Source organism: Microtus oregoni, unplaced genomic scaffold (genome assembly GCF_018167655.1).
Source record: "Microtus oregoni isolate MIOR12 unplaced genomic scaffold, Mior012 000000F_ref0000247, whole genome shotgun sequence".
NCBI lineage: Eukaryota > Metazoa > Chordata > Mammalia > Rodentia > Cricetidae > Microtus > Microtus oregoni.
Genome location: NW_024543059.1, coordinates 35,044,959 through 35,071,758, shown reverse-complemented (window position 1 = coordinate 35,071,758; position 26,800 = coordinate 35,044,959). Strand labels below are relative to the sequence as shown.

Genomic DNA, 26,800 nt, shown 5'->3' with positions numbered 1-26,800 from the left:
GTTTTCTTTTATTTCTGACTGTTGTTGCATGGAGAGTGGGACATTTTGTTCCATCCACGCTGTCCCTCTAGATTTCACCTGAAATAATCACAAAGAAACTGTATTCATTTCAACACTTCCTGGTCCATTACCTCTAGCTTCTTATAGGCTAACTCTTACATTTTAGTGTAACCCATTTCTATTAAATCTGTGTATCGCCAAGTGACTGTGGCTTACCAGCACAATTCTAACCAGCATTGTATGAGGCAGGAGATCCATGGCATCTCTCACTCTTTCCCTTTTCCCAAAATTCAGTTCTGTCTACTCCCTCCTTAACTAAGTTCTGTCCTATAAACTAGGCTAAAGCAGTTTCTTTATTCATTACTAATGAAAGCAACACACAAATAAAAAGAACTCCCACTCCAGACTGTAAATGAGTTAAGTACAGAGGTACATTTCATAGTATGTGGTGCTAATCTAAACCAGCATATATGTTTTAAAGATGTCTTGACATCAAAATTTGGTTCGAGTTGTATATTTGCATATAATTCATTCTTTCATATTACATGTAACAATTATAATCTGACTACATAAAAACTATACATATAAACAGGCAAAAACCAATCACAAACAATCAGAAAATAAGATGCTTTGGCAGCCCAGATTCCCAATCAAAAATATCCAGACAATAATGAAGGCTTCTATGTATACAGGTAGATTCGAGGCAAAAGCAGCTGCTGGCTCACTCTGCCTGTCACATTGCCAGTTTTGTAGTCTGTTAACTGGACGTAAGACCCGGTATATAGTAGATTTTATCTTGTGGTCCCCTGTCATTTTTTTTCTGCTTCTTTTCACAACACACAGGGAGGAGGGAGACACAGATGACTCATCAGCTCTGGATGAGATCACCATGTTAAATGCAGTCCTGTGCTTTCCTGTCCTCGGTTTGTGATCTCTTTCCTTATTGGTTCCTAGATGGCATAAAAAGGATGGATCTGAGGGATTTTGCCAGTGGGGCTTTGACTAAAGTCCTGCTTTGAGCAGGACTTTAGTCAAAGCCTCACTGTAAACAATACCAGTGAAGAAAATGTGTCCTAGAGACCTGCAGGATACAGAAGCAATAGGAAAAGCAAGGAATTTGTGAGAAGAGTCACCAGTTTCTGTTTGCAGTGCAGGAAATGTGCTCGAGTCTGATGCCAATGATTCAGCCGTAAAATCTGTGATACCTAGGTGAGCCTTAGGTTCTGTATTTTCTGAAATGAAGATTTATTTAAAAAGTCTATACCTGATAACTTCCGGGTTGTATTGATTTTATGCGTCTTTGGAGCCCTCCCTAAGATAATTGCTATGCCGGCAAATAGACTCAGGTACCTGGGAATATGAAAATTTCAAGTGTCTGATTTCCTCATCAGTATGCATAGGGGACTCTGACTTGATATTTCTCAATGTGATACCGGGAAGCAGCAATCCAAAGCACAGTAACACAATCAGCCATCAGTAGGAAGAAATAGAAATTTTCAGGTAGATAGGATGCAGACCCAAGAAGTCAGATATGTGATCACATCCTAGTTAACTCACAATAATTTCCCCTTTTTAATAATCGAATTCTGGTCCTAGGTAAACTACATTTTTTTCCTGTTATCCACTTTACTTTCATTTTTTTTTTTTCTGTCAGAAGAAACATTGAGGTTGGGGGAGAAATGAGTCAGCAGCTCTGATGCAGATCTCCAAGGTAACCACAGGCTTTGTTCCTATTGGTGGAATTGAGATCACACTCTTCATTGTTCATGGAAAAATTTGAATGCACACACTTATTCCGTCCGCAGCAAGAAGAGCTAATATTATTGTCAGCCTAGCAGGTCCTTCCTAGTCAGCCTTTGGAAATAACGCTATCTCTCTGCTACAAATTTTTTATACTGGAAACTGGAATGTACATTGGCTCAGACCCGGCAGACTGCTCTTGACATCTGTATGAGAAAAAGCCCAGGGAAATTAGCAGTCAGGTAATGTTTTATTCCCACTATTACAGTTCTGAGTCACCTGCTATGGTCTGTGTGTCATGTCCATCCCTGTTTCTGAAAATTCTCCTTCTCTTTAAACTCGTGGTACCACTGTATCTGTCTTAAAACACTGCAGTAACGGCAAGTAAATATTTCAATTCAGGTTTCAGTATCTGACAGCGTCTAGGGGAGTCATGCCCTTTACTCTTTTCCCTGAATTTCATTGTGAAAATTGGTTGGTATTGCAGGTTTCTTTTTAACAAAAGCTTAGACTCATTGAAAATATCATGTAGTAATCTATGAAAGCACTTCTGTATCTCTCACCAAAGACTCTGAATTTAGAATAAGGTTTCGAAGAGGAAACATACTTCTTATCATCCTATTGCTTTTTAGGTTCTCACATTCTCAAATTTGCTGTTTTGGTCAAAATAGTCTTTGTGATTTTGTGTATAAATGCTCGTGTACATGATACTTTCATACTGTAAGCCCATTCCTAATTAGGAAATCTGACAGCCTGAGCTTTTTTCGAAATCAACTCTTTATTGATGATGGTTGCTAGGTATTACATACTTCCCTTGAAAATAATTAACACAATATATTTCTTTGTTATTGTGTGTCATGTTGTTGTATGCTTTGAAAAAGTGCAGATCTTATATTGTATCTTCCTTAACACACTGTAAATGCATATATCTGCTACTAATGTTGAGACATGAAAACATTGGTACCTTAGAATCAAGATCCTCCATTTGAATCAGTCACAGTATTTCTGATATCTTTAAAATATAAATGTACAAAGCTTTCAAGTAGTTTTAAAGGCATGAAACATCAAACATAGTAACACACAGCCTCACATTTTCTATAAAAAGATCTTCCCTGTACATGTTATTTTTTTACTAGTGCCAAAGATCATCTCTGATGAGGGTCAAATAATGCTCAGATATATGAACATATCTATATTTTTAGACTATGGAAGAATAAAATATATTTTATTTATGAAAGTCTGTCACCATTGTAGTCATAGATTCCTAGCATTAAGGGCATTTGAGTTATGCCTTCCATCATATAGTTTTAATAACAATATTTACTTGATTTCTGTCTTCATTTTTTGGCTATTATGAAAAAAAAGAACTGAAGACTTCTTACTATTTTCTTATTGACTTTTAGCTAGTGAAAGAATTAATCTGCAATTTTTGCACAAGTAGTTAATCCCACTTAAATTACTCATAATTGGAGAAGTACTAACATTCTATAGTGATGAAAATACGTAGGAACTTCCAAAGCAGTTTCTTTCCATTGTATTTGCATTGTAAGCATAATTTTGAATTGTTCTGTGAATATCTAGCTTTGCACCTATAGCCATGACTTCGGCAATTATACATATGAAATAACACTACATGGATCTGAGTGAGAAACAGCTGATATGCCTCATAGTATAAGAAGTTCAGTTTTACAATCTCTTTCCTAATATACTATGAAGCATCTCAATTACTTTTCAATATTTATATAAGTTTGTATATTTGTACAAATATGAGATTGACTATGCATAATTAAATTTATACATACATATGCACGTATGTTTATACTTCCTCAATACAGTTGAGAATTTTATACACCAGTACAGCATTTATGTTAATTTATACTCAATTCTGCTTCTTTCTTTAAAAATACATCTATACTAAAATTGTCAGAATAGATCTTACTATATAATAAAATTTGCAGTGGCCCATAGGTAAATCAAATGAGATCCTAGAAGGGGAGTAAAGATGGGATGGGGCAAGAGACACAAGAAATGTAGACAAGACAGGATTCTGATAAAGTCTTGTATATTCAAGGGAATAATCCAGGTATATACAGATTAAGGGAAAGGAGGCAATTCTCCTTGTACATGGGTAACTAGGCAACTTATTGGCAACCTAACCATGATCTAATGGTCAGGCGTAAAGACCCTAAATCAACGTATAGAAAAGTCAGATTGTTCAGAACATGGGAACAATGGATAAATAACTCCTTGCAGAGTTAGTATTTGACAGATGAGAACAGAAGGCGATGCAGAGCATAACATTGTGTGGGAAAAGATTCAGGGAGCAGTAAGTCTCTCACGGGTTCCCCTTTTTATTTTTATTAATGTTTAGAATGATGAACGTCACTTGGAACTGTCTCTGTCTTAATTTGGGAGAAGATCCTGTAGTCCCACCTTTACTCATCATAGGAAGACAGACTGCTTTTGGTTCTGTTCCTGTCTTAGATGCCATGCTTAACATAGGTATACATCCTCCCATTACACGTCTCTCAGTAACCAGCCCATTGCACCAAGTTTAAAAACAATTTTCTGTGTGCCTCATGTGTTCATGATCTTACCAGATAAATATTGTCATATTTTTTTTACTGTTGTCCATGTCTACTTAAAATAATGGACCCATATAATTTTCATTTTCTTGTATAATTTACATGTTAGTTGCCACATACACCTGTTGTTTTCATTTCTTTCTTTTTATTTATTTATTTATTGAAGATTTCTGTCTGTTCCCTGCCACCTCCCTCATCAGCCCAAAGAGCAATCAGGGTTCCCTGACCTGTGGGAATTCCAAGGACCATCCACCTCCATCCAGGTCTAGTAAGGTGAGCATCCAAACTGCCTAGGCTCCCACAAAGCCAGTACGTGCAGTAGAATCAAAAACCCATTGCCATTGTTCTTGAGTTCTCAGTAGCCCTCATTGTCTGCTATGTTCAGCGAGTCCAGTTTTATCCCAGGCTTTTTCAGACCCAGGCTGGCTGACCTTGGTGAGTTCCTGATAGAACATCCCCATTCTCTCAGTGTGTGGGTGCACCCCTCACGGTCCTGAGTTCCTTGCTCGTGCTCTCTCTCTCTCCTTCTGCTCCTGATTTGGACCTTGAGATTTCTGTCTGGTGCTCCAATGTGGGTCTCTGTATCAGTCTCCTTTCATTGCCTGATGAAGGCTAATATTCAGGAGGATGCCTATATGTTTTTCTTTGGGTTTACCTTCTTATTTAGCTTCACTAGGATCACTAATTATAGGCTCAATGTCCTTTATTTATGGCTACAAACCAAATATGAGTGAGTACATCCCATGTTCCTCCTTTTGGATCTGGCTTACCTTACTCAGGATAGTGTTTTCTATTTTCATCCATTTGCATGCAAAATTCAAGAAGTCCTTGTTTTTTACTGCTGAGTAGTACTCTAATATGTATATATTCCATACTTTCTTCATCCATTCTTCCATTCATTGAAGGTCATCTGGGTTGTTTCCAGGTTCTGGCTATTACAAACAATGCTGCTATGAACATAGTGGAGCATATACTTTTATTGTATGATAGGGCCTCTCATGGGTATATTCCCAAGAGTGGTATTGCTGGGTAAAGGGGTAGGTTGATCCTGAATTTCCTGAGAAACCGCCACACTGCTTTCCAAAGTGGCTGCACAAGTTTGCATTACCAACAGCAATGGATGAGTGTGCCCCTTTCTCCACAACCTCTCCAGCAAAGGCTATCATTGGGGTTTTTGATTTTAGCCATTCTGACAGGTGTAAGATAGTATCTTAAAGTCTTGATTTGCATTTCCTTGATTGCTAAGGAAGTTGAGCATGACCTTAGGTGTCTTTTGGCCATTTGAACTTCTTCTTTTGAGAATTCTCTGTTCAGCTCAGTGCCCCATTTTATAATTGGGTTGATCAGATTTTTACGGTCTAGTTTACTGAGTTCTTTATATATTTTGGAGATCAGACCTTTGTCAGTTGTGGGGTTGGTGAAGATCTTCTCCCAGTCAGTGGGTTGCCTTTTGGTCTTAGTGACAGTGTCCTTTGCTTTACAGAAGCTTCTCAGTCTCAGGAGGTCCCATTTAATCAATGAGGCCATTAATGTCTGTGCTGCTGGGGTTATACGCAGGAAGTGGTCTCCTGTGCCCATGTGTTGTAGAGTACTTTCCACTTTCTCTTCTATCAGGTTCAGTGTGTTCGGACTGATATTGAGGTCTTTAATCCATTTGGACTTGAGTTTTGTGCATGGCTATAGATATGGATCTATTTTCATTCTACTACAGGTTGACATCCAGTTTTGCCAACATAATTTGTTGAAGATGCTCTCTCTTTTTCCATTGTATTCTTTTAGCTCCTTTATCGAATATCAGGTGTTCATAGGTTTGTGGGTTAATGTCAGCGTGTTCTATTCGATTCCATTGGTCGACTTCTCTGTTTTTATGCCAATACCAAACTGTTTTTAATACTGTAGCTCTGTAATAGAGTTTGAAGTCAGGGATGGTAATGCCTCTGTCTAGAGTCTGTTTTTGTCCTGAACTTTCTTTACTGAATATCTTCATTGTTTATTCAGATGAGACAAATGTGAAACTACAAAATTAGATGCAATTTAACACTGCTCCTAGTAATGCATGTCTTGTTGCATGGCATTTGTAGCTGGCTCCTCACCTTTGGTCCCCCTGAGATGAGCTTCATGGCTGAGGACTCAGGGAATCCTAATTATCACTGCACCTCTGGGACATTATTGGGTCCATTCTTACACTGAGTAGCATGCAGGCCACTGTTAATAAACCTTTTAAAGTATTTGATTGTGGGAACACTTAATAGAGCTATGCTCTTGGTAGTCACCAGCACCCAGCCATTCCTCTGTTTTCCATTAGCATTGATCTTAGCTGAACAAAGACATGTATTCAGAAGCTATGTTTGATTCAACCTCTTTGATTGCTTAGATTCTTTTAGATACATATTTTTATTTGTTTTATACTAATTAGGTTCTCCACATCAGAATGTCATTAGTAGACAGAGTTTTGTTTCCCTCTAGACAGTTCCTCAGTAAGCATAGAGAAAATTATTATTATTTCTAAACACTCAACAAATTGCTCAGGTCATTACTAGTTAACACATAAATTTTAAATTAAAATATATTTCTTATAAGTGCTCTGCCATGGGGATTGGTACCTTTACTCAGTATACCAATTATATCTACTTCCCACAGCTTCTTATGATACTGAGACTCCTCGAATTTCCTCACTATTATTTTGTCTGTTTCCTCAGCCTAAACTTATACTACTTAAACAATATCCAGTCTGAATCTTTCTTAAATCATTTACAATTACACATATTCAAATAATATGTAGGAATATTTTGTACCCTGTTCTTCATTAGTTAATACCCTCTCTCTTTTTATTTTATTTTATTTATATGCTGACGTTCACATAAATTGCCATTTTTGCTATCATCTTTAGAAATTTTATGATTAAATTTATTCATAATAGTGGTGGTATGTATTATTTTATATGTATTCTTAGTAGAAATTATCTATGTTTATTCTTTACATATTTCATTTACTCAGCAGTGAAGTCATCCTCATGTCTACATACTGAGTCATGACCTCATGAACATTTAATATAATCCTGCCCAGATGATTCTAAATATCTTACCACAGACTGGGCTATGAACTACAACTGTTTTACCAAATGAAATTAATAAACAGTCATATTTTCTTTGTCAGGCTTCCATTCACAGTCTGTGACATGAGATAAGCAAATAATACAATTGCAAAGAGTAAAAACACTGGGACTTTATTTCCAGGTAGATAAAGAAAGCCTAGTAAAGGAATATAGTTGAGTACTCATATTTTTTTGTCTCCAATTGAAATTATTCAAAAGCCTAATCACATTTAAATAACAATATGTTTTATGTAAAGTCTCTCTTTTGCTTTTTAATGTATTTTTTGCTTGTTTACATATGATTTACATGATATCTTAAAAAGACATCACTAACAGGCAATTTCATTAGGTATTATTTTATTTCTTATGAACATATCATAGTTGCATTTTTTATTTATTCTTAGTTCCCACTATATCTAGACTTTGCTAGAGCTCATTCAAGAGAATGGGTTCCCTAAAATCAGAACATGCAGGATGAATCAATCCTGGTCCCACTGGGCCTGGACCCACAGTCTGCCCCAGTCATTCAACTCTCCCTCACATTCAGAGTGCTTAGATTGTTAGCATCCTAGTTCCTCACTGTCAGGCAGAGTTCCTAGATACCATCAGCCTAGGTAAACTGTATCAGTGGGTATTCCCATCACGACCTTGATCTCTCTTGCATGTATTCCTAAAATTCCCATTTTTCAACTGGGCTTGAGGAACTCAGCCATGTGATCACCTGTGGATCTCTGCATCTGATTCCATAATTTTCTGGATTTATGTTCTATGATGATGACATTTAAGAGAGTCATAAATCTGACAACAAGGCAAGGACTGTTCAAGTACCATCTTCACTATTACTTAGGGTCTAAGTTATGGTCATATTTCTGAATTCATACAATTCCAGGGTTTAGCTATTTACATAATATTTCTGTCAGTGAATCTAACTTTTTCTTTCCTTGCTATCTCTTTCGCTCACCAATCTTTAAAATCCTGTTACTTCCAGTCCTTTCCTCTTCATTACGATTTTTATCCTTACTTCTGCATTTTCTTTTTACCGCATCCATATTTTCCCAAATTTTCATGATACTTGTCTTTTTCCTTTTCCCAAGGTTATAATTTTTTCCCTTAATGTTCCCCTTATTACTTAGCTACTCTGTGATTCTGAGTTATAGGTTCCCTATTCTATGCTTTACAGTTGTTGTTCACCTGTGATTAGATACAAACCATCTTCATCATTCTGGTCTAGGTTACCTCACTTTGAATGGATTTTTATGTTTTCATTCATTTGCCAGTAAATTTCAAGATATTTTTGTTTTTACTGCTGAATAGTTCTTTATTGTCTAAATGTGACCGCATATTTTAAAAATCTATATTTTGTAGAAGAGCCTGAATTTACTTCCATTTTGCTCTTATTACATTATATGCTTAAGGATTATAGAGGAGTAACCCAGACATTTTTCCACTTTTTGATATTAGTATCTACTATTAAGAAAAGATAATTTAACATTGGTATTTAAATGGGACCAAATCATATTTGGTAAGTAGAATACAATAATCTTTAGAGTGGTTAACTATGTGGTCTGTGATTTATAATCATTATATTAATTTTTATGCCTTCACTGTTACATTGAAAACTGAAACAGTAAGGAATATGCTCATTTGGAAATTTGAAAACCAGGAATTAATTTTTTGATATTTGTTTTCTAAAGCAGGCATGCTGGTATTGTACAATTCCAGGACATTAAAGAAATCTGGAAACAGGAATTTTTCTGAGTATCATGGCCAGCTAGGCTAGAACGACATGTTTAAGTCCCAGGAGGACACCTATCTCAATTGCACAAGTTTTAATAAATAACTCCATCAAACCACTATTGGTTAATATGTAAGCCCTTTTGCCCTAATGAATTTCCAACAACTGTAACTACCATAATTCTTGTAGTAAATTCATTGATCAAAAACACCCTATGCTCAGAAGAAGTACAATGAAATCAAAACTCTTATTAAAGTAGCTATTTATAGCCCTTAACTAATTTAGAAAAAAAATATAGAATTATTATCAGCGTAGTTTGCTATGTAGGGCACACATGTATCAATAGATGGTTTATAATTAATGGACATATAACTTCCTTGAATATATTCTGTATACTTTAAAGATAGAAAAATATGGTTCAGATTTAATAGGAATTATGACATTTTGAGAAGAATTCTAGTACTTGGAATCTAGTGGATTTTTAAAACAAATACCTATAAATTTATATTAAGACAATATTTCAGGTATATTAATTACATATGATAAGAAACATTATGAAAGTAGCTTCTTGCAAAGGTGGGGGTGCAAATATCTATAAAGACTTAAAAACAGACAACATAAATGTTAATAATATCAATATATTTATTTTTTACAGAAATGAATTAACTTGAATTCATTTTTTATCATTGATACACAGCTGGAATACGTTATTACAGTCAGTCCTATTTCAGTAGGGCTTAAACAATATTTTTTTCTACAATCCATCCATCGCCCTATACAACATTCTAATGGACTTAAATATATTATGTATTGTAATTCAACTACATGAACCATTGTAATCATATATTATATTTATATATTACATATTGCATGTAGTATATAAAACATAAATAATTATATTTCAACTGCATTAAAAAACACTTAAAAAAATACAGATCAGAAAGAATAAGAAGCCAGATGCACCTGACAGCGCGAAGTCACAATCAAAAAAACCACAGATAGGAATGGAGGCTTTCATGTATACAGCTAGAATCTAGGCAAAAGCTGCTACAATGTTGCTGTGGCAACCAGTCTTAATTAGGCAGGTTTGTCTGTTGTTAACTGGAGGCAAAACAAAGGGTAAATTATATTTTATCCTGTGTTCCCCATAAATGGCTCTGCTTCATTTTACAACACACAGGGAGGAGGGAGACAGAGATGAATCATTAGCTCCGGATGAGATCACAATGTAAAATGCAGTCCTGTGCTTTCAGGTTTGAGAGCTCTCTTCTTATTGGTTCTTGGTTAACATAAAAAGGTCTGCACTGAGGGATTTTGCCAGCCAGTCTCCTGGCTAAAGTCCAGCGTTTAGCTGGAATTTAGTCAGGAGATTGGCTATAAACAAACTAAGAAAGAAAATCTGTTGCAGAGACCTGCAGGAGACAGAAGCTATAGATACCTAGTAAAATCACAGAATTTCTGAGATTCCCCTAGCTTCTGCTAAGAGTCACCTGTTCCTGCTTGCATGCAGGAAATGTGCTCTAGTCGCTAACGTCACTGCTTCAGCCTTAATATCTGTGATTTTTGATTAGCCTTTTATTATTCATTTTATGTAATCAATTTTTTAGTTTGGGAGTCAATACCTGACAGAAACCGGGAATGTACTGATCATATGCCCCACTCGAGTACCCAATATGATAATTGCCATATCGGGCATACTTCCGGCATCTCAGAATCTGAAAATTTCAAGTGGCAGATTCCACAGTCAGTGTGTTTAGGGAGTATGACATGGCATTTCTGAATGTGATACCAGTAAGCTGCAATTGGCGGTGAGGAATAAAAATCAGCCATCCTCAGGCAGAAATGTTGGATTTCAGGAAAATTGGCAGGATACAGACCCAAGAAGTGGGACATATGACCAACTCCTAATTCCCTCGCAGGGCTTTCCCCTTTGATAATTGAATTCTCGTCTGAGATAAACTGCGTGTTTTATTTTTATTTTTTTTCTGTTATCCACTTTTACTTTCATTTTTTTCTGCCGAACCACACCTTGAGAAGGGAGGGAGAAATGAGGCAGCAGCTCTGATGGACATCTCCATGGTTACCACAGGATTTGTTCCTATTGGTATAATGGAAAAATCATTCTTGTCTTTGGTTCCTATTCCAGAAACAATTTGAAAAAAAAAAACTCCTGCTGTGTGAGGCAAGGACTGCTAATAACACTTTCAGCGTAGCAGGTCCTTACTAGTTATGCTGTGAATATATTCCATTTCTCAGCTGCTCATGCCTATAACAAAAACTAGATTGTATAGCACTAAGTAGCAGTCAATGTTGAATTATTACATATTGGCCCTTAGGCATGTGTTGATGGCACCAGAGATGGTCCCACTGGATGTCACAAATATGAGTGCTGGATTTGTGAGGGAATTAAGTGTGAGAACAATATAGACATTATCTGAGTCACTTGGAATCATAGCAGAAAAATTCTTGAATGGAAGACAGCATTTCTGTGAATGGTATTGTGGCCAGACTTAAGGAAAGATAGAAAGTTCATGGAAGGTATTCATCATAAAGCAATCTAGGGAAAGACAAGTTTATGTCTAGTGTGAATTATATCTGTTGCAAATTTTCACTATGGTGCCCAATTTAACATGAACAGCCTACCAATAACCACACCCTTATTCCATTGAATGAAACAACCAAGAGATGAAGAACTGAAGTTTGTACACTTAGGACCTATGTAGAAAATAGGTAGATATTCAAGAATAGAAGCCAAAAGTGATCCCTGTTTTGGAGTGAGTATCTTAAAGTTAGAGAAGGTAGTAGTATTTCCATGTCTTCCCTGAATACACAAGTTTAAAGCATAGCTGTAGGTATTCTCAATGTCATGCTCTGTACTAATATAACAAATATGTCTAAGATTTTCAAAAGTCAAAGTACAATGAAAAACTAGAGTTAACCTGAGGGATCTAAGCATCGCGTGCATATGTAATCAAAGGAAGAGGGGAGCAGACACATCCAAATCTCTGAATTCATGCATTGGTGGGATTAATAAGCAGTTCTGATGTGGGAATGTCATATATCAATTTGTTGATTTCATTGGTTAAGTAATAAACAAACTGCTTGGGCTCATAGCTTAGAGCATAGGTGGGTGAAGTAAACAGAACAGAACGCTGGGAGGAAGAGGAAGTGAACTCAAACTCCACAGCTCTCCTCTCCGGAGCAGATGCCTCAGAGAGATGCCATGCTCCCAGCTCACAGGCAGAGGCACGCGATGAAGCTCCGACCCAGGATAGACATAGGCTAGAATCTTCCTGGTAAGCGCACCTAGGGGCACAACACAGATGATTAGAAATGGGCTAAATTAATCTGTGAGAATTAGCCTAGAAAAGGCTAGATAGAAATGGGCCAAGCAGTGATTAAATGAATACAGTTTGTGTGTTGTTATTTCGGGCATAAGCTAGCCAGGCAGCCGGGGTGCTGGGGACGCAGCCCTGCCGCCCCTATTTCCTACACAGTTCCACTGATGAGATCTAGGTGATGGATGTTGATAGACTCAGGGGAAATTAATTTGAATTTTGTACATACTATCAAATGGAGCATCATATTTTCATTTGCATATAACACATATGTGTCAGAGATATAAATGGTGGCAATACATCAGAACTACACATTCTCTCAGAATATCATACCTACATAAAACTTAATTTGTAATTAGCTTTGAATATTATCACACTTCCTCAGAAAAGGTGACAATGAAATTCACAAATCCTTACTATCTTTTGTATCACTGAAGGACTATTTTTAGTTTTTTTTTGCATATACTTCAGTATGCCTTATATTTTTAGAGGATAAACTGTGTATAAAGCAGTTGAAAATTGAAAAATCCCGTAGTACATATATTCTGTTAAAAGCTAAGCATGCCTAAAATAATGTTTGTGAACAATATTACCAGGAGAGTTGAAAAATTAGTGTGACGTTTTGAATGTGTCTATCTGTTGTCTGTCCTTCCTCCCTCCCTCCCTCCCTCCCTCCCTCCCTCCCTCTGTCACTCCATCCTTTCCTTTTCCCTTCTTTCCTTCCTTCCTCCCTCCTTCCTTCTCTCCTTCCTTTTTTCTTTCCTCCCTCCTCCTCTTCCTCCCTCCTCCTCTTCCTCCCTCCTTCCTCTCTTTCTCCCTCCCTCTGTTCCTCCTTTCTTTTTTCCTTCTTTCTTTTCAATTTTGTTTTTAGCTGTTGAAAACGAAAATTTCCACCTCCTCCCTGTCTCCATTTCCTTCCCTTCCTCTCACACTTCGCCCCCTCCCCCCACACCCCTCCCCCTGACTCGCTCCCTCCCACTCCATTCCCCCTCCCTCTAGAAAATAAAAAGCATTCCAGATTCCCTGCCCTGCAGGAAGTCCAAGGTCCTCCCACTTCTATCCAGGACCAGGAAGGTGAGCATCCAAACAAGCTAGGCTCCCACAAATCCAGTTCATGTATTAGGATCTAAACCTAGTGCCATTGTCCTTGGCTTCTCATCAGCCTTCATTGTCCTGACATTCAGAAAGTCTGGTTTCATCCCATGCTTATTCAGTCCCAGTCCCGCTGGCCTTGATGAGCTCCCAATAGATCATTTACACTGTCCCAGTGCGTGGGTGCACCCCTCGTGGTCCTGACTTCCTTGCTCATGTTCTCCCTCCTTCTGCTCCTCACTTGGATCTTAAGAGTTCAGTCCGGTGCTCCAATTTGGGTCTCTGTCTCTATCTCGATCCATCGCCAGATGAAGGTTTTTTATAAGTCAAGTAATTTTTAATTTTTTTAAATTTTATTTTTATTTTTTATGAATTGGTGTTTTACATGGGCAACTGTTAAAATATCCTATTCTTTCATATTATAGGAGGTACACTTTTCAAAATATCTCACCAACTGTACTGTGATATTTTTAGATCCTTTCAAATATTTATGTAAGTTTATGTATCGCATATATTTATTTGTGTTTCCTCATATATACATATTTATATAATTTCTTTATTAATTGGTACAATTGCTTTATGTATTTTAGAATATCATGGGTAAGTACAGTAATTATATTTCTTCAGAATTCTTCCTGCTACTTTCAGTAAAATATCTGGATTGGAAAATGTCAAATAATACAATAATTATGTGAAGTTATTTGACAGTTTGTGCATACACAAATATATACACAACTATCAAAAATTGTATAAGGAATGTGGGGATTAAATATAACCATTTTAGCTTATAATTTGAATATTCAAACTATCAAAATTATTGTACAGTAAAAGCTGATCTTGTCTGATTTCGCATGAATTTTTTGTTCATGACTTTCCTGCTATGTGTGGGAATTTGAGTGTTTGAAGCTGTGTGGGCATTAAAATTTCTGATGTCACTGTGCTTACACAATTATGTATTTTTAATTATTTTGTTTAGTTTTTTTTGGAGTTCTTATTTTCAAATTATTTTTTCTCTTTATTATGTTCCCCTGAAGTGAGAGGTGATGTATGCTTTGAGTTGGTTTTATTGCCATTGGTTAATTAAAAATAGGCCTTCAACCAATGTCTTTACAGAGTAAAGTCAGGCTGAAAGAAATGACAGAGTGAGTAGACAAATTCCAGGAGAAGCCAAGGTGGTGCTGCAAGAGGCAAATGCCTCAACTGCAACCTGCCAAAACTTTTCCAGCAAGTTATTGAACTAATGAACAGATTCATGAATACTAGTTAGTTTAGGATAAAATAGCTAGCTACAACACACATAGAGTAAGCAATTGGCCAAATAGTACTCAAAGAATAAACTTTATTAGTTATTATTTAAGTCAGGATGGTCATGGAAGAATGAACTAGCTGCATGTCAACTATATCCATGTAAAACCTGAGAATGATGAAAAAGGAATGGTAGATAAAAATGATAGATTTACACATAGATTTGTTGGTAGTAGCATTTTTTGGGTGAGCTCTGTTTGCTAGTAGCAAGCGGAGGAATGATTTTTTTTTTTATTTCAGAGAATGCTTCCTGACTCAGTGGTAGCATAAAATCTTCAAGACTTGTTAAGAAAGCATCCTGGTTCATGTTCGTTTCTGGGTCAACTATAACTCTTTCTGGTGGTCTGGCTGCAGAGCATTTATCTGGAGATTGTGAGCAGAGTGCTACAACTTACTGAATGGCAACACATATCTGATGAGACACGAGCCTGGATCTAGATTGAGAGAAAGGCTCTCAAAGGCAGTAAACATGCCTTCAACATGTTTGATTGAATGGAACTGACAGGCAATATGGTAGAGTTAATCCTAGCCTTGTCCACTTAGCATTTAAAATGCTTCTGGTCAGAGAGTGGACAAGGCTAAGATTAACTCTGCCATATTGCCTGTCAGTTCCATTCAATCAATCATAGCTATAAAAAGAAACAACACATTGAAAATAAATAAAGTATTTAAATAGACAGAGAATAGATAGTCATAGATTAATTGAGTAAAGGAAAATATGTCATATAAACATGAAATATCCACAGGGAGACTGGCTTATGTATATTATTGTGTATTATTTTTGACTGTGAATTAGTTAAGTACAGAGGTACATTTAATAGTATGTGGTGCTAATCTAAAGCAAAACATGTGGTTTAAAGGTATCTTGACTTAAAAATTTGGTTATAGGAAAGGATATTTGCTTTGAAAAAGAGGTTATACTTCCTTTGCATAATGAATGGAAACCTGTAGATTTCTCAAGATTAATGTGACTCAAGGGAAAAAGATGCACTTAAAGGTCTAAATAAACTCCTCCAAATACCTATCCCAATAAACAGCAGGAAGAAGTTAGGAAACAGGAATGACCAAAAAAAACTTTTTATAAAATTTGGTTACATTCAATGCATGATATACAATCGAGATATGCATTGGTATAGATTTTGGTTTATTAATATAAATTTAATTAATTTGTTATATATATTATAAATTACATATATATATATATATATATGTTTCTGACTTGATTAAGGTATTGTATTGTGCAGCTAGTTTAAAATATAATGTATAATTTTGAAACATAGGTTAATATAGAGTCATCTATAAGAGTCAAGCTTATTGTCAGGTTACTTAGCTTTTCTACAGTTACAGAGATATATTTCAGATGGATATTTATTATTTAAGCTTCTCAACGTTTAACAAAATATAATATTTAAAATGTTTTCAAAACATAGGGCTCTTCGTGACATTGAGACACATACTCATCTGCTCCTGGTAGCAACAATTACTTCAAGAGGAAGATGGGCATCTAGCAGGCTCCTTATGGAGTTTGCTAGCCATTTGCACAAGAAACTGCTTTTGCCTGGACTGCTTCATGATATATTGTATTAACTAGACATGCTGGACCCACAGAGAAATGTCTGCAAAAGTTGCCTAGAGAAGGTGAGAGAAGTCTTTAACAGATCCTGCTTTATGAAAGGGTCTGTAGGACAATCTGCAGGACATGGAAGAAAGTGACTGACAAACTGCCATTATAGGGGGAACTGTCTTTGAAATTTCTTGATAAAGTCTGCCAGAAACTATGGGCCATTAAGATGAATATAGGTGCCTGTCAAGTTACAGAATATCCTTGGATGACTGTCCAAGCAGTCATATGACTTTCTTAATTCTAGAGTTGTGGAAATTAAATACAATGGAATTCCTGTTAACTTAGGTAATATCATCTCCTTTTGAAGACATTCATGGAGTTGATGAATAAATAGATATAATTAATTATAGTTTTCCCTAGTTATGATAAGATATAAGAAACATATCAATATAATAACTGTGATTCTTGCTAGACCAGTTTTTTATATGAGATTTTATTAAGTTAAAGTTAAATCTTACTCTTTTTTTTTTAGAAAAAAAGGATTGTTTTTTGGAAGATTATGTTATCTGTGAATATTTTTTATTGGAGGAACAGTAAAGAAGATATCTTAACTAAGCAAGCCATTTTAGGGTTGCCAATAATCTTGTCTCTAGATGGGTTCCCAGGTGTCCAAGAAGTTTCCCCAGGTAGGTCTGTGGGCAGCAGAGGAGAGGGTACCTGAACTCGCCTCCTCCAATAGCAACACTGATGAATATCTTGCATATCACCTAGAACCTTCATCTGGCGAGGGATGGAGATAGACTGAGACCCAAATATGGGCACTGAACTGAGCTCCCATAGCCCAGATGAAGAGCAGAAAAAGGGACATTGTATGAGCTGCGGGCTGTGTTCTGTCCAGCTCCCAGCCACCTGGCTAGATTATGTCCCAAAATAATTACATGGAAACTGTATTCATTTAAACACTGCCTGGCCCATTAGTTCTAGACTCCTATTGGCTAATTCTTACTTATTGATCTAATCCATTTGTGATGGAGGTGGGTTATCTTTCTATCTGTTGTTTCATTGGTTAGTTAATAAAGAAAACTGCTTGGCCTTTACTAGGACAGAAACTTAAGTTGGCAGAAAAAGCAAAACAAAATGCTGGGAGAAAGAAGCTGAGTCAGTCAGTTGCTATGATTTTCCAACCTGACATAGCAACAGGATAAGATCTTCCCTGGTAAGCCACCTCGTGGGCTATACATATTATTAGAAATGGGTTAGATCAATATGTAAGAGCTAGCCAATAAGCGGCTGGAACTAATGGGCCAAGCAGTGTTTAAAAGAATACAGTTTCCGTGTAATTATTTCAGGGCATTAGCCATGCAGGTGGCTGGGTGCTGGGGATGCAGCCCTGCCACAACCACAACACATTTCTCATATTTTCTGTAGCCCCACTAGGTGTGGCTTACCAGGAAGATCTTAACCTGCATCTGTGTCTGGTGGGAGAATCATGGAGACTGCTTTACTCGGCTTCTTTCTCCAAGCATTCTGTTCTGTTTCCTCTGCCTACCTAATTTTCTGTCCTATCAAAGGACCAAGCCAGTCTCTTTATTTAACCAATGAAATTAATACAAAACAGAAGATTCTCCCCATCATTTTTTCTGTTTAAACAGAAAAAGAAAGGCTTTCACTTTAACATAGTAAGATTACATATAACAAACATCTATCAAGCAAGAATTACAGTTACAATATTTATATCTATTTTATCTCTTATCATCACAAAGAAAAACTATATCTATAAATAACCATTCTTCAATTCCATCAGAGTTCTCCAGAAGGATATAATATTACCTAAGCAAATAAGAAGTCCAAAACTCTAGAAATGTCAGAGACATCTCGCTGCCTGGACAGTCACCCAAAGTTCTTTTGTACCATTGGGGCATCCATCTTCAGCCTACAAGCCATAGTATTCAGCAGACATTTCCATGAAGCAGGAAATTTCAAAGACAATTCAGTCACTTTCTGCCGTGTCCTGCAGAATGTCTCACAGACTCTTTCATGAATTAGGAAAGCCCGAAAGACCATCTCACCTTTACGCAAGTTCAGCAGTCCTCTCTCTGCAGGTTTTGTGTCCCGTTTATGCAACAGTCCAGACAAGAGCAGTTTCTTGGCCAAATGGGTATCAAACTCCATAAGGAGTCTCTTCGATGCATATATACCTCTTGAAGTAGATTGGTGCTGCCAAAAGCAGACGTGTCTCATTGTCATGAAAGGCCCTAAGTCATTAAAATATTTAAAATGCCATATTATGTGTCTTTGAAAGACATGAAATGCCTATCTGAAATATTTCTATTCACATCTAGAAAATCTAACATGACTACAAGCTTGACTATTATTGATAATTATCCATTAACAATTTATATTTCTAATTATACATTTCATTTTTAAATGAACTACACAATCGCAATACCTTAATCAATATCAGAAATACATATACATATAACAAAATTGACCTTAAAATCTATACTAATGCAAATTATTCATATCTAAATCATATCATCCTTTATATGTAAAAGAACATTTATAAACAATACTTGGGAATATAGGCCCCTTTTTTTCTCTCCAAACTGCTTCCTGTTGAATGGGGCCACTGTTAATCAGATCTTTCATGTTGTAACCTGTGTGCCAGGTTTATCTCAGTTGGCAGTTGAGTGAAGTAATTTTTTGAAGGTGTTCACAGCAGCCTTTCAGGAGGGCATGGTCTATCATATCATATTGGGATAGAAGCAATCCACAGGGCCTCATCCTCTGTGAAAACAAAAGAAGACCCTCTCCAAAGCATCATATCCTTAGGCCCAAATACTGAAGTCATAATACCCTTATGGTATCCATTCTGGTTCCACTTGGAATCCCATATAATGAAATGTCTCTCTACTGAGCTCAGTCACAGTCAAAAATTTTAAAGAAAACACAATAATACAAAGTATCGATATTCTCTGTGAATTTTCCATGTTTACGTGGCTCATTTTTACTCTATCACTTTATTCTGTCACTTTAAAGACTTTACACTTTTTTTTAAAGGCATTAACTTTATTTTCTATATATATAATTTTTTTTAATTTCTCTGTCCCAAGCCTACGTACACATCCAACACTGTGATCCATTTAAAGTTCTTTTATGTCGGAAATCTGTTTTATTTTGAATCTGTAATTTTTTTTTTACTATCTGGGAACACTTTGTTTTGCACCTTTAAATCACTAAGCATTTAAGAATCTAAGCTGTGACATTCCTAGGTCAAAAACAGGTACTGCCTGCTTGCCCTACCCAGTCCAACATGGTGGAGCCGCTCGTGCCTCTGAGGCACAGCATGCAATGACTTCCTTTTAGGCATACAGCTAGTCTACTTGCCATCAAACAAATCATAGCACTTTACTCCAAATGCTCCACTCAAAGACTCTGTCTCCTGCAGGAGCAAGACAGAGATCGCAATGGCAACACAGCCCAGAAATCTGGCATTTTAAAACTGAAGCTTTTTTCCTGTTGCTTGAGTGCCACTCTTCCCCCCATGGGCACACAGCAGTGTAGTTGCCATAAGCCCTCTCGGGTTTTATGTGGAGTTCATTACCACGTTGGGCGCCACTCTGTAGTAGGAAGCAGCGGGCTGCATTCCACCTGGCTCCCAGCCGCCTGGCTAACATATGCCCCGATATAATTACACGAAAACTGTATTCATTTAAACACTGCTTGGCCCATTAGATCTAGCCTCTTATTGGTCTCTCTTACATATTGATCTAACCCATTTCTTATATTCTGTGAGGCCCCACGAGGTGTGGCTTACCAGGCAGATCTTAACCTGCATTTGTGTCTGGTGGGAGAATCATGGTGACTGCTTGATTTGGCTTCTTTCTCCCAGCATTCTGTTCTGTTTACTCTGCCTGCCCAATTTTCTGTCCTATCAAAGGGCCAAGGCAGTCTCATTATTTAACCAATGAAATTAACACAAAACAGAAGACTCTCCCCATCAGAGGAAGAACATGAGCAAGGAAGTCAGGACTGTGAGGGGTGCATCCACCCACAGAGACAGTGGGCCTGAAATAATGAGGGCTCACCAAGACCAGCTGTACTGGGTCTGAACGAGCATGTGATCAAACTGGACTCTCTTAATGTGGCTGACAATGAGGATTAACTGAGAAGCCAATGATAATGACACTGTATTTTGATTCTACTGCATGTACTGTCTTTTGGGGAGCCTAGTCTCTTTGGATCCACACCTTCATAGAACTGATTGGAGGGGGCGCTTGGACTTCCCACAAGGATGGGCACCCTGATTTCTCTAATGTCTGGAGAGTGAGGGGAAGGGGGAGTGGGGGGAGTTGGAGGGAAATGGGACAATGGGATAAGATAGAAATTATAAATAAATAAACAAAAAATAGTTATGGAGTTCAGTCCCATAAATACATCTACAAGATACTATCTGAGCTAAAGTTCATGTAAAATTTGAACGTCTGATGGCGGTGGTAGAAAGATTTTTAAGAGCCAGATAAACAGGGAGTTATCTGCAAGCCTGTTTCTTTGTGTTGCATGAGTTCTCTTTGGAATTAATAATAAAAACACGGAGCCAGACATAGGGTAAATGCTGAAAGATCAGAGAGACAAAGCAGCAAGTCACAATTAACTCTTACCTTGCTAACACCTCAGAAGAAAAAGAGGCTGATCTCCTGTCTCCTCCTACCTTATATTCCTCTCTCCATCCTTTCTGTCTCTACAGGCCTCCAGACCTCTATGGTTAATTAGTAGCTAGCTCTGCTCTCTGATCTTAAGGCAAGCTTTATTTTTTTTAGAACACAAGCAAAATATCACCACACCTTTGGGCTTAATAATGTAAGTGTTCTACTCTCTTTAGTGAGTTGACAATATTGGAACTTTACAACTTATTCTAACTTTTCTTTCCTGTAGACCACTTAATTTCAATGAGTATTATCTTTGCAAACAGAAAAATACCATTAGCTTTTTTTGTTATAAAATATTGCTGACAATACTACCTGCTATTTACAATACTTTTTTAACCTTTGCATTCGAAGGTTATTTTTTCTGACTGCATTTTAGATTGATAGATTTTTGTACTTATTATCTTTGATTGCTCACATTAGCTTGTTTTGTTTTGTTGTTTAGCATTTCAGCATTCTGTTCCACTGTCTAACCTCCTGCTTCTGATGGGACTTACAGTTGTTTACCAGTATTTTCTACACATAATGTTACTATTTGTTTTGTTTCCTTTCACATTTTCTCTTATTTTCAGCAGTTTGATGAAGTTTGTTTGAAGTTATATAAGTCACCATTGTAAAACATGGCACCAAATAACAATTTACTGAACTTGCTTTGTTCCTCATATCAAATAAAAGCAATCATTTTGAAGAGCTCTTGATGGGGCAATCTTCCAGTTGAGAACCACAAAGTGATATTACTTGTGGCTAAAAGAAACAATGATACTAACTAGCCAAATATTTGTTTAGATATTATGCCTACCAAAAATAAGGGATAAAATGGTTAATCCTTTTTCCCATTATTTGACAAAAGTTGGAATAGATTTGTAGGCAAAAAATAATATTTCCTGAAGAGTAATTGATTAAATAATAAACTCCACATAATTAATTTCTTGAGATGCTGGGTAAACATTTCATAAATGCAATAATCCACTGTTTTGAGTTAAAAGAATAAGAATGATCAGGAATGCTAAACATAAAGTTATATGTCTTTAAAGACCTGAACAATTAATACCAGAATTATAACAAATAGGTAAAATTTGGTAAAAAGAGAAAAACATTTAGTATTATTTCAAATAAAGATACAAAAGATCATGCTGAAGTCTGTGAAGATCCTTCTAATTATAAATACTTCAGCATCATATTCATAGTCAGGCATGTTTTCTGAATGCAAACCCTCTAAACCATTGTCTACCCTTTGGAGAAAACGTGGAGTGGAAAGATATGAAAGTACATGCAATGGTACATTAACTTCTGTATTACACTTTTTTTGTTTCAATGGGCATACATTGTGATATTTTTATGACTTAAAATTAAGCAATGCAAACAAACGAACAGAGAATGGAACAATAAATTCATGTTTGATGCAGTCTAGACACAGAAAATGGTGGGTTCAGTAAAGTTTTTAACAGAAATCCCTGGTTTCCTACTCTGGCACCTTCTTACTGTCTCAGAGTTAAGAACGCTGATTAAAGAAATACATATCTCCTTACTTAACTTTGAGGGGTTAAAATGTGATTACACTTTTGTTTTTAAGCTGAAGTACATTTTCAAAAAAATGAATATAGAAATCTTTTCAGTGTTGTAGAGAACAAAATGATTGTGTTTTTGCAATTATTTCACATTCTCCTGTTCATCCTGGGCTTTTGAATGAGATGATTTTTTGTTGTTGTGTCCTGTAATCTTTCTATTATCTCACTTTTTTTTTTTTTAGGTTTTCGAGACAGGGTTTCTCTGTAGCTTTGGAGCCTGTCCTGGCACTAGCTCTTGTAGACCAGGCTGGCCTCGAACTCACAGAGATGCACCTGCCTCTGCCTCCCGAGTGCTGGGATTAAAGGCGTGCGCCACCACCGCCCGGCCTATTATCTCAATTTTTATTCTGCCTCTGTTCTCTCTTTTCCAACACATTCTGATTCCACAGAATAATCTACAAGGAGTGTTTTAACTAAGCATACTTCAAAACCAGAACCCTCCATGAGATCAGAGCCTCTCTGAATCAGATATTCCCTTGAAGCATTGACATCCCAGCTTTATACTCCTTTTAAAATATCGTTAACCACTGCAAGTTTTTCACATTGTATTTGTGTTTCTTTTGTGCTGTTTCTGCTCTTGGAGGTCCCAGATTAGCAAAATGGATGTTTCCTTTGTTTTGCTATGTTTCTTTTCACTCTTTTACTCAATTTTTCTTTCATTATGTACCCTTCTTTTTCCATTTAATACATCTTAAGTTTCTTACCTGTCTGTTGCTGTATATGCTATGCTAGCAAAAGCCTGTATGTTTGCAGTGACCCAAAGCTTGTCATCATTGAGTATAAGATCTTTCTATTTAACAAGGGGCTCTAGTTCTGTACTTTGTATAACATAGGCTACCTGTCCACACATTCCCCTCCCATGGTTCACACATGATCATCTTCTTTCTATCATTGGTGTACTTACTCTGTTTCTAATTGGATACATTTTCTGTAGAATATGCCCCTGTCAAACCTAATTACTGTGATGAAATGTGCTCTCTTTGTTGGCAATGTGTCAACTGAATTAGTAAGTTTGTACCTTCATTCATTAATGCAAATCTTTATCTTGTCTCCTCTTTTGTTGCATAGAGATAGATGTGAGAGACAAAAAGAACCAGAGCAGATAAAATGCTACTCTTTACATAACATACCTTCTTGTACATCTTTATGAGGAAATATATCTTGTGGAAATGATATGGTCTTAATATTGCCAACATTTTGTTATCCATAAGATCTATATAAAACTGAAATTGCTTCTCTCCTTCCCTTTGAGGATATAAAAATATCACCACAGAAATTGTGGTGGTCACCTTTATTACTGCTGATGCAACACAAAGCAGAAAGAGCACAGAGAGATGTTAAAATGATCACCACACCTAAGAGCTCTCACAGTGCTTACTTCCTTATGCCTCTGCTTAGGTGAAGCATATGCATTCAAATTAGAATCCAAAGAACTCTTTCCTCTTCTGTGACAGGTGTGATAAAACTAGAAATCCCTTTCTCTTAATCAACAGAGGCTGTGAACATTCCCTGGTATGGCCAAAAAGATGTTGTACCTACAATTATGTTCATGATTTTGAGATGTGCAAGTGATTGTGTACTCTTTAGATTAGCTATCTCAGTATACCCACAGAGGTCTTTATTGAGACGATAAGGAACCTAAAAGATAAGGTAAGAAACACAAGCATTCACTGAAAATGCCGGCAAGTCACCCGTCTATTTGTATGACATTGGTATGGACTCCTGAACAAAAGTCACAGAAGGAAAGCAGCCTGAACAACATCTTGTTGTGAGATCAGAAAAACCCATTTTGTACACTAACAATCAGGAGTATTATCCACTTGTGTTGCTTTCAAACAGCAAATGCTTGGTGATTTGTCTCTGCAGCAACAAGAAACTGATACATGATTCAAAGAGGTAGATTCGATATGATTTACTGATTTAGTACAAGGCCCCTGCTAACTTCCTAGAGAATGAAGTAGGTGGAATTACTTCTTGCTTGGACCTTTTCAAATGAGGTTCATTTTCATTTCAACAACCTAAATGTCTGTTCCCGACTTCCCCTTAGGCTGAGCTTACTTTAATATTTTCAGCTATTCATCACCGCTGCCTAGGTTTGCTAAAATGACCTAGTCATACAATACAAAAAAAGCCCTAGATGTTCCTTGCTCTATCTTCAGTAGAGCAGAATCAGTGAACATTAAGGACCTGACTTTTATTGGAACAATACATTCTTCCATCGAGATGAAGACTTATTTATGCAATCAATCCTCTTTTCAATGATGCAACATAGGATACAAAGCTTGTGGAGGCTGAGTTGTTGGAAGGATAAAATCTACATTTTCGAGTATAAGAGCATCCCTGCAAACACACGGATCACCAGAGGGGATGTCTTTCTTCCTCATTATAACAAGAGGATACTCAGGAAATGAAATGTTAGGTACTATAAAAAAAGAATCAATAGTTATAATTACAGTTTTCCTTAGTTATGATAAAATATAAGATACATATGAATATTATAACTGTGATTATTGCTAGATAACTGTTTTTATATGCAATATTATTATGTTAAAATTAAATCTTTCTCTTTTATTTAGAAAGAAAAGGGAAGCTGATTTGGGAGGTGATATATTCTGTGAATACCTTGTATTGCCATTTGTTAATAAGTAAGCTGAATCCACCAATGTCTTAGCAGAGTAAAGAAAGCGTGAAGGAGCTATATAGAAAAATTAGAAAGAGTCACTGAGAAGTCTTGAAGCTGCTGCCAGAAACAGATATCATTCCTGGCATCTGCTGAAATTTGCCAGTAAGCCACGACCTCATGGTGGTCCACAGATTAGGAGAAGTGGGTTATTTTAGGATATAGGAGTAAGCTAGCATTACTTTTAAGCTATTGGCCAGACATTATTGTAAATAATATAGTTTCAGATTCGTTATTTCAAGTCAGGGCTTTAGGATAAAAGCCATCATTATCTGCCGACAGATCTACTCCTTATGATATGCTGTCTTCAAATAAGGTATCCTTTTCTTTGGGATATAAATTGGATATACACATGGCATGAAGTATTTTTAAGTCCAAGAATAATAGTAAGTAGTAGGTAGTAATAGGGTGTAATTAGAAGAAACACTGCAAATTTTTAGCTCTTTGATCAACTGTGCATGAGTAATATTGGTGTAAAATGTTGTGATATTTACCATTGCATTAGAGGATGAAGAGAACATTTGTTAAGATAAAAACTGATTTTCATGGTATAATTTGATAACTGAGAATGTAATTTTAGAAATTGCCTCAAATATTCCACTCCTTGAGCTAGATCCTATTGTAGCAAATTTCTTATAGAATTAAATGTGTACCCCCGTAGAGGAAAAACTCTATTTTTAGAGCATCATGATAAAATAGTACCGCATCATTTTGGCATAGATTATAATAAAGGATTCTTTATTTGGGGGTAGCCTCTCAGATCAACAGTCCTCTGCACAAGCAGGGAACAGGGAACAGAACCAGACTGACAAGAATGAGCAAGAGCATGTTTCCTAATCTGTTGTTATAGTATGCCAAGACCATGTTCATGTGGTCCAGCATCCAAAGCCATTGTCTTAAGGAGTTCCCAGAGCACCTCTCCCTTTTGTTGAAATAAGAGAGTTTTAAACCCATTGTAAAACTACATACAAATAGGAACAGATGTCAAGTATCAAAATTAGAGTTACCAGAGAAAACCTGTCTTGAAAAACAAAACAAAAAGTAGAGTTACACACATCATAAACTATATCAAGATAGAAATTTATCCTAAATATTTCAATGAATTCTATCCTAAGGAGTCTAAGTCTGATATTAGTAATGGCTTGTCCAAGTCATGAGAGGAATGTAACTACGCCTACATAGTATACAAACCCATTGAAAAATTGAGAGAAAAATAACATTACATAAAAATGAAGTACAAAGAAACAACTTTCAAATGCGGAATAAATGACAGAGACAACCGGCTATTTTGGCTATCACCCAAAGTTTCATTTTAAACATTGGAGCAAATAACATTTCTTAGACATATTGTCACTGACAGACCATCTTCAGAAGCAGGAAAAAATTTAAATTC

The 26,800-nt window shown here is 36.5% G+C and overlaps 1 long non-coding RNA gene across 1 annotated transcript in view; it reads left to right on the top strand.

Moving 5' to 3' along the window:
• Positions 1 to 1,850: 1,850 nt before the first annotated feature.
• Positions 1,851 to 26,800, top strand: part of LOC121449370 — an 88,117-nt gene continuing 63,167 nt past the window's right edge. The window contains exon 1 of the long non-coding RNA XR_005974522.1: positions 1,851 to 1,982. This is a non-coding gene — a long non-coding RNA (uncharacterized LOC121449370). The remainder of the gene's footprint in view (positions 1,983 to 26,800) is intronic.